This window comes from Sinocyclocheilus rhinocerous, unplaced genomic scaffold (genome assembly GCF_001515625.1).
Source record: "Sinocyclocheilus rhinocerous isolate Xijiao unplaced genomic scaffold, SAMN03320098_v1.1 scaffold466, whole genome shotgun sequence".
NCBI classification, from domain to species: Eukaryota; Metazoa; Chordata; class Actinopteri; order Cypriniformes; family Cyprinidae; genus Sinocyclocheilus; species Sinocyclocheilus rhinocerous.
In genome coordinates, this window is record NW_015631145.1 from 840,744 (window position 1) to 853,956 (window position 13,213).

The 13,213-nt window shown below is 35.4% G+C and overlaps 1 protein-coding gene across 1 annotated transcript in view; it reads right to left on the minus strand.

Annotated features, from left to right (window-relative positions):
* Positions 1 to 13,213, minus strand: part of robo1 (roundabout, axon guidance receptor, homolog 1 (Drosophila)) — a 279,412-nt gene that overhangs the window by 256,348 nt on the left and 9,851 nt on the right. The window contains exon 2 of the mRNA XM_016554386.1: positions 2,393 to 2,503. The gene's annotated coding sequence lies outside the window, so the exon portion shown is untranslated. The remainder of the gene's footprint in view (positions 1 to 2,392; positions 2,504 to 13,213) is intronic.

Consider the following 13,213-nt stretch of genomic DNA (forward strand, 5'->3'; position numbering starts at 1 on the left):
TGTTGACAGAGAGGCTTTATTCTACTCTTATCATTGGATGCACAGTAAACATTCTCCCTGTCTCCAATTGGACCATTTCCTGGCCACAGAGCTGAAACAGCGGCCTAGAGCTCCGCTATCTGATTGGAGCAACCGGCCATCTCATTGTCACAATCATACCTTATCATCCTTTATTTCCCCTAGTGTTCTGGCAGCCTGATAGAATTATTGTGCCTAACAATTGCATAATTTGCATGCCACGATGACAGACGCATTCACTACAAACCAGACGGTCGAGTGCGAGTTGCATTTATTTTTCAGCTCTTGCCGTTTTTTTCCTCATTCCCTCATTCATAAAACACTCAGGTCCGCTTCCTCCAAGTATTCCATGGTGGACACTGGAGGGTCGGATTGAATTCTTCCAGATAATTGTGTCAGATAGGCAGCCTAACAGCGTCTTTCACAAGCGATCAGATAAACACCCAATTACCAGCGGTGAGATGCCACTGTCGGCGGGGCAGAGGAGGTGCGTTGCACCAAGATGGCCTCCTCACCTGACACTCTGCACCAATGAGTTTAGGCAGAGGAGACAGCTAAGAGTAATTATTCAATTCTGTTGATTAATGAATACAACCATTGAAGATAATGGAAGATTAATGTGTAGGACCTCCTCTTTCCAAATTACATGCACATGGATTGGGCCAATCAGCAACAAACAGACCTGAGCCTACAAAAATCTGTTTTCTATCCTTTTCTCCAGTTTATCTTTGCAAACACATACTTATTTATGAGCAAGAAATGTATGTACATGTATGCAAATGTGAAAAGTAGAGGTAAATTCTAAAACGTTTCAGAAAGATGCCGTGTTAAATTCCAGCCTGAATGAGTCATCCATCTGTCATCTGTATAACAGATCACTATGGATCAACATTTAAAGGAAGAGTTCGCCAAAAAATAAATAAATAAAAATAAATAAAATAAAAATACATAATATTTTATTATTATATAAAATGTATCATATAATACTGTGTAATAGGATATTCTGGATATAACATATTATAATATATGATAAATAATTTTTTATAATTTTAAATCCAAATTTAATTTAAATTTTAACATATAACTTAAAATATGTTAACAACTAGTCCATATGAAAATTAATTTGTTGAGACTGTAATAAAATAAATGTAATCTAATGAGATATTAACAACAATAAAAAATTATTGAAAATAATTATATGTATTATATTATATTATATATATTATATTATATTATACTTTAAATAACTTTCATATGGACTAGTGGTTAACATGTAATAAAAAAATTTAATCTAAAATATTATTATTATTTAAATTCAATAAAATTTAAGTATATGAGTTAAAATGTATTTAAAGTTAAAATGCATTAAGTTAATTTTAATTTTACATATAAAATTTTATTCTAAAAGATAAAATGTAAAAGGTAATATAAAAATAATAAAATATACTAGAAAGTTAAATTAAGATTATAAATAATGTAATGAGACATTTTAATAAATAATAATAATAAATGATCATATTAATAATAATTTCATTTAAATGCAATTATATAACTTAAAATGTATTTAAAGTACAGTAAAAATATATTTTAAGTTATACATGTAAAATTAAATGATAAATGGCAAAACATAAAAGGTTACATAAAAATATAAAAACTCCTTGAAAGTTAACTTAAGATTATAAAGAAATAAATGCAATGAGATCATTTAATAAATAATATTTTTTTATTTACATGGTGAAAAAAAGTAATCTTCCATGAACCTTTAATTTAACACTTAATTTAGGTGTTCAAAATGGAGCTCAGAATATCCTGTTTGACTCTTAATGATGACAACCCTGTCTCAACATTATATCGGTCATCTTGCTGTCTAAATGTTGGAATTGCCCATTAAAAAAATCCTTATCTGTCACTCACTAGTCCACAACCAGGCCCAAACCTCACCGACTCACTGTAAAACTCTGTACTCGAATGGCAAAAACAAAGAAAGGTACAACAAGAAAGAGATGAAGACATTTCAGTTTTGAAAAATGCACAACAAGTGCTTTCTGAGGGAAAATGCAGCTCTTTTGGTGTTCCCATCTCTTGTTCTTCTGCTTCTGGAGTTTCTTTGTCGTGGTGGGTGACGTGAACAAAGTCAGCAGCCACCCCGACCCTTCATGTACTGTTTTGAGGTTTGGCAGACACCGACTAAACTGTCATTTCCTTTACACACTGCTTTCATTTCCAACATGACATGACACCATTTCCACATGAATAGGTCTCCTCACATCTCACCAGGGGCGTCTGGCGTGTTAAAGGTGGAGGCATAGAGCAGGTAAATTATTGCAGGAAAGTGTTCAGAGGGCTCTGAGAAATCAAATGCACTTCAAATTACCTCTGACAACACCCACTGTTCCTTTCAGCTTAATCTCTCGCCTTTCATCTTCCAATTTCTACCCTTGGAGCTCCTTGTAACTTCAGCCCAGGGAGCCAGATGCTACGAGAGCTGGGGAGGGGAAGGAAAGAGAGAACAAAGCAGATGAATAACACAGTGGTCTGCGATTGTTAAAAATCAAATCATTCTCCATTTACGTTATGGTCCAAATGGTTAGGAAACAGAGATGCACAATATCACTATCATTATCTTTGCCCAGCGCTGGCTTTTCCCCATGGACTGCCGTTCTTATTGAGAAGGTGGCTGGTGGTTCAATTAGCCTGACCGAGACGTTTTTGAGGGAATAATGCAATGCACCGACAGGAGTGTGAAATGCAAGCCATAAGGAGCAGAGCATTCTATAGTGGCACGCTTACGTATTCATTCTTTGTTCATGCTTTAGAGCTACACTGTGCACTATCTGGACAACGCAGATGCCGTCCCCCGGGACTACAGCCTGGATAGTGAGTAAACACATATTCGCCTATTGTTCATGATTTCCAGGCATTTCAGTAAAACCTCCAGCACTGCATTTCCACTGGCCGTTCTTCCTCCCTGTTCATTAATTTGAAAGCAGGCTGTTTAGATTGGGCACCATTTAATCACATATAGGAGCCATGGCCTGGAGGTAAACACAAATACTTCAACATAAGCAGGTCTGGACACTTTAATTGAGAATGCCTTTAATATTACTGAACTTGAATTGAGCTATTCAAGATAAACAACTGGAGGTAATTTAAAGGCAAATCTGTCATTTCTGTACCACCAGCATCACCAAACAGAATTGATGATTGATCAGCCAAACAGATAGACAAAGCCCAAAATCACAGCACTGCGTGAGTAAATGTTGCTGTGTCAACCTGGTCAGGATGTTCAAATAAAAATAATTAAAACTAAAACAATTTAAATTAAACATTAATAAAATTAAAACAATGGAAAACCCCTTAAGATAACCTGTAGAAAGAAAAGGATACATCTTAAGCATGCAGAATAACTTAAGTGGACTTTGAATGATTAAGTGCCGCTAGATAATTATAAACATATATCCAGTATAAATATGTGACCTTGGACCACAAAACCAGTCTTAAGTCGCTGGGGTATATTTGTAGCAATAGCCAAAAATACATTGCATGGGTCAAAATTATCGATTTTTCTTTTATGCCAAAAATCATTAGGATATTAAGTAAAGATCATGTTCCATAAAGATATTTTCTAAATTTCGTACTGCAAATATATCAAAACTCAATTTTTGATTAGTAATATGCATAGCTAAGTACTTCATTTGGACAACTTTAAAGGCGATTTTCTCAGTATGCAAATATATCAAAACTCAATTTTTGATTAGTAATATGCATAGCTAAGAACTTCATTTGGACAACTTTAAAGGCGATTTTCTCAGTATTTAGATTTTTTTGCACCCTCAGATTCCAGATTTTCAAATAGCTGTATCTCGGCCAAATATTGTCCTATCCTAACAAACCATACATCAATGGAAAGCTTATTTATTCAGATGATGTATAAATCTCAATTTCTGAAAAATTTACCCTTATGACTGATTTTGTGGTCCAGGGTCACATTACAAACATATATTTACACAGAAGTTTTCATTTTCATTAATATTAAATATAAATCAAATCAATTATTTTACTTAAAAAAAAAAACAGAGTGGAAAAACCAGAATGCTTTCCCAGAATGCTCTAATTTTCCTCAAAATTGAGAAAGAAAAAAATGAATTATTAAAAAGACGGTTTTAAATCATTTTGGATTTAAATTGAGTAAATTCCTCTTGGAAAGTCAAAATCTTGTTGGTCTGGCCAATTCAATTTCAAGACACATTCCTAAATTGACACCGAGTAGGCTAAATTCTTAATTTTGCCCAAACCTGAAACAAGCAATATGGGTCATTTACAATTTATTGTTTCCCATCCACTCTCAACAATACTTTAACATATTGTTTTTAATGTATTTAATCAGAAAAGTCTGTAACATGTGTTTGAAAAATGCTCTAACTAACAGTGATACGACGCAGTAAAACTCTTAAATATGCTGGCATTCAATTTCCATGCACACTCTTCAACAAGCCCTCTGAATAAATATCAAACTGTTCGAACAAACACAATTTCATGCTCAGACATTCAGCCTTTCGATTATTGTAATCCGCTATCAGCATGTGAGGCCAGTGAAGCTCGCGCAGCAGCGTGCGGCTCGCGGAGCATGGAGATGAGTTTGGAGGCTGTTGAATAGACGAATTCGGATAGCAGGCTTCATTACATACGACTGTACAAACACGCCATTGGTATCCATTGTGTGAATGCAGTCAAGTGAGCAAGCAATGGAAAAGGAAAGAACGAGGCTTTGCCGCAGACGTGAGGACAATCTCCTTAAGTGACTGCTCAGCTGTTTTGCAGAGTCAATGTCATGTTTGTTATGGATGGCGCCGTTCGGCTTCCTCCACGCAGCTCTACCCTCGTAAAGATGACGGACAGGGTTTAAACGTCCTGTGTTTACAGTGCATTAATATTTCTGTCACTTCATTACAATAAAAGGATTAACCATCTCCTTTTTGCAGTTTTCTTTGCTGTTTATATATATATATATATATATATATATTTATTTTTTTTATTTTTATTTTTTACTTTAAATATTTATTCTTTATTTATGTACTTTATCTTAGTTTTGTAAAATGTTGTTTGAAAAAATTAACAGAAAAGCAATTATGAATTTGAAAATATCCGAGGAACTATAAATTATTATGTGACTTTTCCAAACAAACAAAAAAAGTGAATCCAGCATAGCATTAAAACACTTATTAGCTTATCAGTATCAGCCAAACCTTTAATATCATTGCATCTCTAATTTATTTTACAGTGAGATCCAGTGATAATGTGATGAAAACATGACACAGAATGGATTCAAACCTGATTCAACAGCTCTTATATGTCCCAAGCATGTACACTACCCACTGCAGCACAGATCCTACAACATTATTAAACTTTATTTCACTCCACAATCTTCAGAGATGGAAATATTAGTTACAAGCTGTTAGCAGCCCTATTTGTGTTTACCGAAATCGATTATGAACCGGATAAACCACCAACCTCTTCATATATATGCACAACATCATTTATTCAAAAAATTTGTTAAGCCTGGGTAACAAGACACGCTAGGTATCCCTGTTGGAAACGTTTGGGGAAATTATGTTTAAGACGTGACGGTGTCTGTGCATGCAAGCCTCTTATTAGAAGCTGCAGGCCGAGCCAAAATTACGATTAATTTTCTGCAAAAGCAACAGAGCATTCCTGGCCAACAAGGAGGCAGACAGGCCCAGTCACCGAAGGGACCAACCGTAGTTATCAGTCATTTGGTCTGCAGGATCGAGGAGAAATTAAAAGCTGATTATATCCTGCGGGGAGAAGAGGAAGACCATGCCCCCCCTAAATTTGACGAATTAGTCCCAACTGTCTGCCAAGAAGGAGGAGGGGGGAATCAAGACAGACAATTCATTTGACTAAAAGCTCCAGGAACAACATGTCATGCTATTTCGAAACTTTAAAGCCTTCGGAACGCTAATAAATGACTTTTGATTTATGGCTGTAAGTCAGGGAGGGATATTTGAGATCCACAATGAGGTATACATGAAAAAAAAAAAACATTTCAAAACACAAACCAAACGCAAAACTACGAAAGCTTGTTTCTGCCATGGGATACAAAAAATAAAGAGGTACCCGCAAATCTTTTTCTCAAGTTCATATCTTACAATTCAGATTTTGTTCTTTTTCTTTTTTATTTTTTTTCGGAATTTGCGAAAAAAATTTGGGGAAAAAATAGTAGGGATGCACCGATACCGATACCCGATACTGAGCTCATGTACTCGTACTCGTTAAAATGCCCCGATACCAAACGCCGATACCACACAGCATGTGATAAGCGCCATATTCAAACAAAGAAACATCGACAACAGAACAACAGACAGCAGAAAGGAGTTAATGGTGTCTACTACGAAGTATATGTATGCAATGAATATAATGTTAAACATTCAGTATTAACACCTGTATAGCTGATGTGCGCGAGCTGATATGGAAAAAGTGGTATCGGTGCATCCCTAGAAAAAAGTACACATTGTAAGATATGAACTCAGAATTTCAAGAAAAAAACTAAAAGCAAGAATTGCGAAAAACTCAGAATGGTAAGATATAAACTTGTAATTCTGAGAAAATGAGTCTGAATTTTGAGATTGAAACTTGCAATTACGAAAAGTCACAATTATGTTTTTTATTCCGTGGTGGATACAAACAACAGAATTGCAAAGTAAACTCAGAAAAAAAAAGTCAGAACTGCGAGATATAAACTCAAAATTGTGAGATGAAAACTTGGAATTGCGAGACAAAAGTCAGTCTTTCTCAGAATTGTGAGAATGGTGAAATATAAACTTAGAATTGTAAGGGGGGAAAAGAGCAATTCTGAATTGTGAGACAAACTTGCAAAAATAAATGGAAACAGGCTTCCACACGAAAATGTGTTCCACAACCGATAATTTGTCGTTATCATTGAAATAATGAGTTATAGACAGATGCATTGTGGGAAAGACGACCTTCAAAAGCTGCATTCACTACAGCACACACGCTTATCTTGATGTAGGACACGTGTGCGATCCTTCAACTGAAAGGAGGTTTTCCACATTATTGCTCAATTCAAAGGTGTCTGCGCCGCTCAGGCAGAGAGCGGGTCTCATTTGGAAGACGCCTGGGCTCTATTTGCCTGTTCTGATTGGATCAGCAGGAGAAAGAACAAAGAACGCTGGCTTTCTATTGTGCCGCTTTGTATCCCAGATGTCAGAAGTCCAGCGTGCAAACAATAAAGCTTCTGCCACACTGACTATAGCAGTCATTATCCCAAGCAAGGATTGCTGGTTTTGCCGTACTGCAATCATAACTCTAATTAAGAGCGATGCTTTGTAAGCACGGAGGTTGCACGATGTTAATTACCAGAGTAGCGTGCTGCAAACACATCCCTAAATGCCACTTGTCATTGTTCTGCACTGGTACTTGTCACCTTCCCGGGATGTCTCCGGCATGCTGGCGCTCACCGGAGGATGACATGTTATGATTTAAAACAAGTGACTGTCACTAAAAATATACAGTTTAATTTGCATACATGGCAAAGCTGATTTGTTAACTTTAACTGTCATAGTTGAAACAAAGTTCACTGTTAGGTGCAAGAAATAGCAGGAATCATCAAAAAAATATGTTCAGTCTGTAAGTTCTAAAAATTGTTGTCAGTCTGTAAGTTCTAGCAATTCTTGTTTCTAAGAGATTTGGTTCTGTAAGATTTGGTACTCATATGACCTCACAGGAATATAAAAAAAAAAACTGAAAGATTTGTGTGTTTCCCATTATTTAGCGATTCGATAGTAACTGCATTATCAAAAGATGTGCATGTGCATCAAAATGAGCTAATCTAAATATCTAAAGATCTTATAAACCACTGTTCAAAAGTTTGATGTCAGTTTCAATTAATTTATTTAGCAAGGATGCATTAAATTGATCAAAAGAGAGAGTAAAGACATTTATTTCAAATATAGCCTGTTCTTTTGAACGTTCTATCAATGAATTCAACACTGATACTGAAACTGAATTTCAACACTGATATTAAGAAATATTTCTTTGAGCACCAAATCAGCTTATCAGAATGGTTTCTGAAGGATCATGTGACACTGAAGACTGTAGTAATGATGCTGAATATTCAGCTTTACATCACAGTAATAAATTATATTTTACAATATATTCAAATAGAAAACAGTTGATTTAAATTCTAATAATTTCATAATTTTACTGCTGTTACTGTATTTTGAATCAAATAAATGCAGCCTTGGTGAGCATAACAGACTTCTTTCAAACACTTTTCTTCCATGAAAGGAGCAGAATGTTTAGCAGAATGTTCAAGCTGCTTTTTCCATTAAAGTGAAAGAGGATGGTTACAGACATGCTCTAAAATGTTGAAAAAACAACCAGAAAAGTAGTCCATGTGATTTGTGCGCTACATTACAAGTATTCTGACTTCATACAATAGCTTTACGAAGACCTGAAGACCTAAAATATAGAGTCACAGAGTGCATTCAAGGCGTTTTTAAGCTTTTTTTGTCTTTTTTGAAAAAACACGAACACTATGCAAAATATCTCCTTTTGTGTTTCACAGAAGAAGGAAAGTCAGACTAGTTTGGAACGACATGAGGGTGAATAAATGACGACGGAAATTTAAAATTTTGGCTGAACTATCCTTATCCAGCCTTCATTGTCAGACTACGTTAACACCCTGAATGCCATCATATTCCTAACAGACACTTCTATGCATGTAAAGTCTTTGGTTGACTGTCAGTTTTGCTTGATTGCAAGAGCTGAACCCCGCGCTCTGACGGCAGAACCGTTTCTAAATCCTGGGGGAAATGTCACAACGAACAACTCAGCCCCGACAATTAAACATATCATACGTACACCATAATTACCGCAGGCAGACTGATTTGCTAAGCTCCTCAAATGAATTCGCCAGTTTATTCACAAATAAACAACACTGCACTATCGGTATCAGTAAGCCGTATCACACAAGCTTAATTAAAGCTAATGCGTTTTAATAACACCAGATATTTAGATTACACCTCCCATAAGCCTCAGCTAATTAGAAAGCTGATGTACAGTTGACAAACATACAATTATTGAAGTGGTTATACACTAATAGAGAATAGAACAGCTTTGGCTTTTTTTTTTACTTTGCTTTTTGGCTTCAAAAAGTGTGATATCCATGTTTAAAAACCCCATTCGCCAGCTTGCAAACAGCTTGAAACATTTCAACAGTCCTTTCCCAAATCAAATGCTCTCTATCAGATCAAGTGTTGCATCCTCATTAAAAGCACTTGAGAGAGGAAGAAGGTTATTGCCATTCTAGTGTCCCACATAATTGTTCCTGACGTGCAATAATACAAAGGAAAACACAACAGCCTGATTTGCATATCTGCGTATATAAACAAAGCCCGCAGTCACAGCTGAACTCTCGCTATTTCGCTCCAAGGACAAAATTAACTTTCCGCCGGTGTTCACTGATGGTATATTATCATAAATTGGCTTATTAGTTGCAGGTTATTGAGCCAAGATAGTGTGTAACTCGCCGCATTTGTGTGGGAAATGAATCACAACTTAATGCGCTTTCAGGATTCGAAGATTAATCGGAGGAGACCGCCCGTGGATGTGACTGCTTTTTTGAGAAGGCCACGAGAAGCTGGAAGTCAAGAGCAGGCAATAAAAATGCACGTTTCAAGTCATTCTCTATTGTATATTTAAATTATTTGAGATAAAGTATGAGATCCTGGTCTTTCATGTGGCTTAGTGATTTTTAGAAATGGATTTCAAGGCGCTGTTGATAATAATAAGACTTGTATGAAGTTGCACTGCAAGGTTTGGGTCATGGAGCAGGTCCAAGAAAACCCAATTAGAATGGAAGAAGAGATGTGGGAGCAGAGGTCAAGGATATTTGAGCCTACACATGCGCTTTTTTCCTCTTTTTGAGATCATTTGTTGTACATAATTCATGTACAGAGTGTCTAGGTGGCTGCGAGTGAAGTGTGAACAGAATTTCAAAAGAACTGATACAAAATGTCTATGTATTTATAACATGATCAGAATACAAAAGTGCCTTGAAAACTGAAAAGAAATGAACTGTTGACTCAATAATGAAAATACTGTCATCCTTAATTCACCCAGACACTTAAAAAATAAAGGTTCTTTATCGACATTGATGGTTCCAAGACAAACCTTTAACATCATCGTGAAAAAAAGATTCCTTCGATTATTAAAAAGAAAGAAAACCATGGTTCTTCTAAGAACTGTTCAATGGAAGGTTCTTTTAGGAACTCAAAATGGTTCTTAAATGGCATCACTGTGAAAACACACCTTTGGGGCCTTTATTTTGAAGAGTGTATGATGTTCTTTCTTCTGTATAGAACACTAAAAGAGAGGTTCACCAGTTCACCAGTTTGATGTCAATAACTATACAATATGCCATGTTTATATGTTCAATCCTGGTCTGTTTCTTGCATAAAGATATTGTATTGCTTAAGAAGACTTTAAAAATGTAGCGTACAAGATGTATTGACTGCTTCTTTGGTCCATTTTCTGGTCTCACTTATGCTTTGGTTGTGTGAAAAACGCAATATTCAGCGAAACATCTCCACAGTCATACAGGTTTAGAATGACATGACGGTGAATAAATAGTGACACAACTTTCACATTGGATAAACTATTCATTTCAAATTTGGTTGAAGCAAACATGTTTTCGTCTGGTTAACTGTGTTTTTCAGTGAATATATTTGTCACTTAAATTCCCACTTAAATCTCCTTTTCAATTCTCAATTCATTTCTCAGAAAACGCAATATTCAGCGAAACATCTCCACAGTCATACAGGTTTACAATGACATGACGGTGAATAAATAGTGACAACTTTCACATTGGATAAACTATTCATTTCAAATTTGGTTGAAGCAAACATGTTTTCGTCTGGTTAACTGTGTTTTTCAGTGAATATATTTGTCACTTAAATTCCCACTTAAATCTCCTTTTCAATTCTCAATTCATTTCTCAGCACAGATTTCTCATAAACCAAATCACAGATCCAATTATTCACCGTTCTGCTGGTGTATTTGCTTTAACAATAAAAAAGCCCATTAAGCAAGCATTAAACCATTTTCTGCTAAACCTGCATGGCCGCATCAAATGTTTAAATAAGGTCTTAATGAACCTTAATTAACCAAATATACTGTATCTATATCTTAAGGAAACTTTGTTATGACGTATTTCCAAATGCAACCTTGGAAGATCAAATTGAATTGATGCAAACTGAATGAAAAAATCAATTTGAAACACGATTAAAAACGCCATCACAGATCAATGAGCCTTGATTTCCTATTCACAACTGCAAGACTTGTTATTGCTGCTACTGCTATCGTTGTTAATATTATTATCATAGCGTTCTTTCAGAGTCAACAAAACACAACAAAAGCAACAAAACAAGAGTATCTCCATCGGCAATACAAATCAGAACAAAAACATTTGTTCAATTTTGACAAGGTATATAACTTCACTTGTACGTCTTCATGTGTTCATTTATTTCTCCAATGACAAAAGCAAAAAATAACAATGGTATGAAATGAAATGACCCATAGTCTTACAGATATACATTTTATGACCCCTGTCCCCTTCATTCTTCACATCTCTCCTTATGTCCACCTCTCAATGAGTGCATTAGACGTGTCCAGAGGCAAGCGTCCTGCTTAATGTTCCACTAGGTTATTTCTCTTTTGCTTTCAATTACAAAGACACAGCAGCAACCCAACTCTTTCTTTAAGAAGCCGCCACACACACACATTTCTGTCTCCTGCAGGTTGATATAGATAGATATCCCTCCCTGTCGAGTCTGAATCTACATTAGGTCATTTCAAGAAGTGGAGAGGCCCCAAGGCATTGGTCAGGAGCTGGGGTGGAGGCAGGCCTCCATCCGTCTTAGTTTGACACGCGGGCAGACGGATGGGGGGCCGGTGTAGCCAATCACAGTTGTGTTTGTTATAATACTACATTAAGGGGGCCTAATAGAGCATGTCAGGAAATATTGAAAGCATCACAGAAGGCTGAGGGCTTTGCTAAAGTATGTTGTGGATGAAAGGAATCTTTTTGTTGTAAAAAACCTGGGGGAGGGACGGTGGGAATGGCTTCAAGGTGAATGCTGACCTTGGGCATCTATGGTGGGCCACTTATTTGGAAAACAGGTGGAGGGTGTGGCTTTGGGGAGGGGTTTTGGATAAAGGCGTGGTTTCATTTCATAAGCCACCCACAACTGCATACTGAATAGAAAAATTGAGTGACTTTTACGCAACTTTATGCAAAAAGTTGATCACAAAACACCAGACTGAAATAATGACTGGTTTTGAAGAACCAGATGTCAAACAGTGTTAACTAAAACTATTAAAATAATTCTCGTTCACTGAAATAAAGCTGAAATTAAATACAAAGATTAAAAGAAAAACTTAAACTTAAAAAAAAAGAAAAGAAAAGAAAACGAAAATTTAAAATGTTGCCTTGGCAACTAACTGGAAATAATTTCAGGATTAAGTACTAAAATTACTAAAACTGAAAAAGAAAATAAAGGCGAAAATAAATTATAGAAATACTGAAAAAAACTAAGAAAAATGACAAAAGCATAACAAAATCATAACAAAATCACTAAAACTAAAATAAAATAAAAGTTCAAATAAATTATAGAAATATAAAAAAGGCAAAAGCAAAATAAACAAATAAATGACAAAAAGAAACAAACTAAAATTAAAAGGAAAATTTAAAATATAAAAATAAAAGCTAATATTAATAAACATAATAATACTATGTACTATAATACACAGATGTCAAAATCAAATTCAAACCAAAAATCTGAATTATTGTCTGCACACTGAAAAAAAAGATTCGGACTAAAGTCAAGTTGAACATATTTTTTATTTTTTTTTATATTAGCAAAAATGAAAAAAGTGCAATGAATAAAAAACTAACCAACAGGAGAAAGCATAGCAGTCCATTGCCTTCTTCCTCTGTAATCACCAAATCAAATCTATGAAATATATTTCTGGCCATTTTGTTTGCCGCTTTCTGTACACTCTAAAAAAAGATGGTTCTTTAAAGGTTCTTTACATGCAGTAATGGTTTTATTTAGAACCATAGCAATCTGAAGAACCCTTTTGTGCTGAAACG